This window comes from Opisthorchis viverrini (genome assembly GCF_000715545.1).
Source record: "Opisthorchis viverrini unplaced genomic scaffold opera_v5_307, whole genome shotgun sequence".
NCBI lineage: Eukaryota > Metazoa > Platyhelminthes > Trematoda > Opisthorchiida > Opisthorchiidae > Opisthorchis > Opisthorchis viverrini.
The window spans coordinates 311,480-317,170 of record NW_008751958.1 but is presented as its reverse complement, the minus strand read 5'-3'; the positions used below and the strand labels follow the sequence as shown (position 1 = coordinate 317,170).

General features: G+C 47.9%; 1 protein-coding gene across 1 annotated transcript in view; it reads left to right on the top strand.

Annotated features, from left to right (window-relative positions):
- T265_09734 (hypothetical protein) overlaps positions 1-5,691 on the top strand; it is a gene marked incomplete at both ends in the record, with an annotated part of 8,628 nt that overhangs the window by 1,787 nt on the left and 1,150 nt on the right. The gene's annotated exons all lie outside the window — the stretch shown is intronic.

The following is a 5,691-nucleotide window of genomic DNA, read 5'->3' as shown; positions in this document are numbered from 1 at the left end:
TATATATATATATATATATATATATATATTGGAGGTGCTAGTTGGCTGCAGTGTAGCTGCAATGGTATGGTGCTGCAATGGTAAAAAAACAAGCAACTTTAATTGGTTGGAGCATGTACACATGATAAATCATCGTCTACAAAAAGACGCTGTTTTCTTCTAAGAACTATTAGTGGAAGGTTCGTGAAGGACAGGTCATGACTTGGCAACGCAAATTTTATGCGGCTAGTGTTGCAGATTCTTGGTTTTGGGGATTATTTTTGCACATGGAAAGGAACCCACAGACAGGTCACGTTACCAGTCCCAGTAGCGAACATGTTGTCACTCGACATTCGGACAGCCTAGCCAGGGTTTGTCTGCCGTTCAATACCGCGCTTATATTGGGTGTGGTTCGCAAAGGAAGTCGAGTCAGTCCCACTGATGGCCCATTGCTCGTGTGTTTATCTACTGTCACTTTGTTCTTGGTCATTTTCCATGATGATTTAAGGACGTTCATTACATTTCTTTGCACTGTTCGTTAGGTCGTTCTTTCTGACGGCTGTATGGCAGTTAAATACCGGTACCAATTACCCTCGATCATGATGACCGTGGTGCGCGAATCCAGCGAGTTCTCCGTTAAGCGCCTTTTCGGTTGAAACTTCCAAGGCAACTGACCAGATGGTGCGTTTGGTGTGTATTACCATGCCAGTGATGTCGCTAACCGTTGTACCTGTTCAGCTTGATGCTCCAGCCGCCACCGAAGGTCGTAGATGGATGTATTGTCCACCTCGCACATGGCTTTGCTAGCATTCTCACATGGCACCCGTTGCACGTGTATATTGTAACGGCGCCCGAAAACTTGATACAGCATCAGTCCCATTTAAGATACGAGCTTAGGTGGACACAGTTCATGGTTTGCCTTTATGCTCTTCTTAATCCATCGTTTCAATATCAAACCTGCAGTATTGGATGCGTTAACTACCGACAGTTCAAAGCGCCCGTCTGGTCCCTGGAAAGAACCTATATGTATCCAGCGTGCTTTTCTGCTTTTGGTTTGACTGCAAATGGGTAATCCAGCTGAATAAATGACAAGTTTCGGTTTTATCCAACACACTTCTAAACCACCAGTATTTTTGAGACTGGGTGAGCAGCAGTGTCGTTCCTGTAAATGTGCACTACCACAGGACCAGAGAGTTTCTTCAAGTCAAGCTCAGCAGCAATCAGGTTTTCACACCCACGATAATACTTTTGCCACTAACTGCACATGGTCGGTGTCCACAATTTGGCCAATGGAATCAGAGTCCTTGCTTACAGCCTCACAACCTAAGACCAAAAGCGACCTGAGCCATTTGAGTCCATACTTGTGTTGTTGACGGAGAACGCCAGGCTTTTCATTGACGCCTCTAACGCCAACTGGAAGTGTTACGGGCTGGGTAATCCGTTTCCGGTGCCCGGTCCAGGGGTTTCGTAGAAGTAACCTCTTCCCAAATAGAACGCGCCATAAACTAATCGTCATCGTCATCATCATGAGCTGTAAAACCACATACTCGCCGTACAGTGGTTCTAGCTGCCACAGTTTCGCCCACCGGTAATTCGGGGAGATGAGTAAACAGCTGCGTATTGGATACGGTAGCCGATATAATTGATGCTTAAGTACAGGAGCGTCAGTGGACTTCTAATAAGGGAGGCTGCATGCGTTGTAGGCACTAGCTTGGATGCACGAGCTCCGTTGAGGGTACGACTGCGCCATGTCTCTACCATTGATGTGGCCCGCCTCAGGGTTCCCATCCAAAAAGACGGCAATGACCAGCGCAGTTGTGTGCTGGTAATGGCCTTCATACCTCGCTGTCTCTGGCACATGGTTGTCCAGAAAGAACCCTTCGAGGAAGTCGGTCGACTGGCATACGCAGCACGTGACCAAGCCAGCGCAACCTATGCAGTGCGATCAGTTCATCTATCGAGGGTGAGTTACTTCTTCCGTATACCATCCGAAGTACTTATCCTTGTCCCCAGCAGCCTCGAGCGGTCTCAAGATGTTGGCGAACAAACACTGGAGGACTTTTGACATCGTCGGCACGCAGTGGCCAGATTTCTGATCCATATAGTTATATGGAGCGCACTGCAGCATTGTAAACTCGACCCTTGACGGATAAGCTGATGTCACGCCCACGCCACAGGTGACGCAGATTCACAAAAGCTGCTCTGGCTTTCCCAATCGGGCTGGAAACACATTCTTTCGCAAGACCACTGGAACTGATACAGCTGTCCAAGTAAACAAATTTGTCTTCCACCTCAATCGGCTCATCCGCAAGCCTGAGGATAGGGTTCGAACCCACCCAGTCTTGCAGTAGCACCTTTCACTTTGCAGGTGTGAAGCACATGTCAAACCGTGAGTCGGAATTATTTAGATTATTTCATATTGTTTGCATTACCACGGCGTCATCCAAGAAGGGTTGCCTTTTTCTGTGAACGGACGCCCCGGGAGCACTTCGACCTCACAGGCATTAGAGGCTGGTAGTGATTCTTCCATGATCGCATCCGTGACGAAGTTGAAAAGGGAAGGTGAGAGCAGACAGTCTTGCCTGACACCACTTGATGTGATGAACTCGGCCAAGAGCTTCCCATGGACCTTCACACATCCGCGAGATTTAGCGTACGGCGTCTTAAGGGGGGTCAAGAATTTATGGGGGGGCACCTTTTCTCCACAGCGTCAAAGTCAGCTTTTAAGCCACGAAGGAAAACCATTATTGGTTGCTGGAAGCAGTGTCGCCGTTCAAGAATCTGTCGGAGGGTGAAGATGTGATCAATGCAACCTCTTGCAGGACGGACCCTAGCTTGGTTTTCACGGATGTGTTCCCCTTTATTCAGGCAACGTTCGAAGGATAAGACCAGGGAGCACCTTCGATGTCACGGTGGTTTTCGCACAGCGTCCGTGTACCCTTTTTGAAGATGGGGATAACCGTCAACATGCCCTATTCTGTAGGCACTTTCTCTGGTACCAATAAGCTTTGTTAGATAGGTCACCAGAAACTTTTCGCCTTCTTTGAAGAGGGCTGACTAGAAACCATCCGGTCTTGAGCTAGCCCAGATCGATACCGTTGAGCTATAGTAGTTCTTCGAAGATTGGCATGATTCTTGCCGGCATGCGAGGGCCTAAAATAGAACAAACCGTTGAGTGTGCACGTACCATGGCGTGATCGGAATCAAGATGTGTGCCTCAAAAGGTACGACAGTCTTGCATTGTTGCTCTTCACCGCTGGCTGACGGTCACGTGATCCAACTGGTTTCACGGTTGATTTGCTGCTGGGGGCCGCCGAATTACGTTTATGCTGACCCAGCAACGTTTGCTTGTGTGGTTGGAACGGTTTGGGGAGGAACCTCGGTTAAAAAGGAATGTGCGAGCGAACGATACTTCTAGGGTGCCCCGGCCGAAAAATGGGGTTTTGTTGAGATATCTTACCTTGGGCGTTAGATGCAAAAGTCTGATCCACAATGCACTGGGAGAATGTGGGATTTTGTTCGCGGACCCTGCCCGTAGCCTCTGACTCAAAAGTCTGACTCTGTAGGCAAGGGGCAGTTGGTTTTCTATGGGGACGCTTCTTTGAGCCAATGACTCGGTAGGTTGACCCACTTAGCCACAATTGGCCGGCCTAACATGAGGGTGCACACAGCGGTTGCGCACAGCATGTGTATTTTAAACAGCATCTGACTCTGGGTTTAAGAGTATTGAACAATGCACCAGCGGTCACGTCCAACTGTTGGACAATCTGACTGGGCGGTTTCCATGGTCGATCTTTTTTTAACCCGGCCTTCATCTGGTGAAGGCAGCATCACTGCTTCCATGAGTATAAGCATGCTGGTTGCCTGGAGAAAACACCCTACTGCCTCCACACTCCTACTGCAGAGAACAGTACTATTTTACCCCCATTACTCGTAGTACGAGGTGCGGCTGCTTTACGCAGTCGCATTGGGAACGAGACAATCATACTTTACTCCTGTGCCCTCGGGACAGACCACCCCCTACAACCAAACGGGTCAGACTGTTTAATCATTGGCTCAGGGAAGGGTCCTTCAAAAACCTATCAACAGCTGTCTCGCTGTTCAGATTTTTGAGTCAGCGGGTAGAGACAGGATCACCGTACAAAAATTCACGTCCTCCCACTGACTTGTAGCTCATATTTTATCAAACGATCAAGGTGGAGTATCTCACCTAAGCTCCCTTTCTGTCGTTCGTCAGAAACTATGGTTATTCCTTGTGGTTAAAAGTGTCGCCTATAAGGACACTGTGTGCCAACTCGGTAGCGTGTATACGTCACACTTGTTTGGGTTCACGTCCACTATTAACAGAAGACGAGACGGTCCCCCTTCACTGTTAATTTTCAACTGTAATTGACGTTCTATTCTAAACTTCTGCATTTTTCTACTTGATGGGTGAGAAATTCGGCCTCTATGCTCAGAGCACTCATGAGAACTTTCAGTGTTTGACCATTAGTGTCTCCGAAGCATTAGCTAGGTTTGGTGAAAATACCGGGTTAGCAACGCTGAGGTATGTTTGTTGGTCTTGAGAAGAAAGAACTCTCACCCGATGACTTGACTTCTTGGGTTACGCTGGCTAGGACATTTAAGCCGCGCTTCAGATGGCCGTCCACTTCGCAGAGCTCTTGTTCCAGTCGTTTGCTAAGTTGCAACGTCTGAGTGGTGGATAGTCTGCGACTTGGTAACGAAGTACAGGAGACATAACCCTCAAACTCAGTCGGGTTACCTTTTTCGCCTTCTTGAATGCGAACCCCAGGTGAGAGATGGCTCCGTGATGCAGCAAATGGTGCGCCTGCGTTGAGTCGACTGCTGCAATGGCAGTTGCTCATTTGTCCGCCTCGGATAGCTAAAATAACTCAACATCAACCAACCACCATCCTCTAATGACTATAGCTTTACCTGTACCTCATTTTCACTTGGCCGAAGCTATAACAGCCGAAATCAACATTGCAATTGTTACGTAGTTCATGGTTGGTTAACTAATTGCGGTCCTTTTCTTCGCCGTCACGGTTTCCGTGACCGATCCTGTCCGCAAGCTAACGCCCATGCGCGACTGCGGTCATACACACTGACCACCCTTCCTTCTCTGTATCCCAAGATCGTCCTGTACCGCGTGAGGGTACAATCTCTCCTACCATATTAACCATGTCCTATGTCTCTTTTTTGTCTCTGCTTTCTTACTTATTTTAATGATGGTTCCGCGGGTACGTTCTCCTATTCGAAGGTTTTACTGTGTAACCGACAAAGCGAATTTACCAGTGGTTCACTTCTAATGGTGCGATGGCTGGCCTGATGTCATCCACCACATCTGATTCGTGAATTTCGAAGCAATCAGTGTTCTCTCACCATATTGGGCTACTGGCACTGTAGATTTCCGCCTACCATCCGTGAAACCAACGTAATGGACCCTGAATTACCTCAGTTTCGGTAACTGAATAAAAACTGACGAAATGAAACATTCCTTGCCACTAATCGGCGTGCCCGTGTTCAGTTCTGTTTTGTTTCATCCCTTGACGACTTAAGTTTCGTTTCCGTTACATTTGCCATGAGTGGTCACTTCGCTCACTTAGATTAATTGATGGAAAACACTACAGACTACTAGAGTCATAGGGAAAAGAATGCGTTGAGAAGAAAACGAGCAGTGGTCACTAACTCCCGTTGAAGTAGCCGCACTAA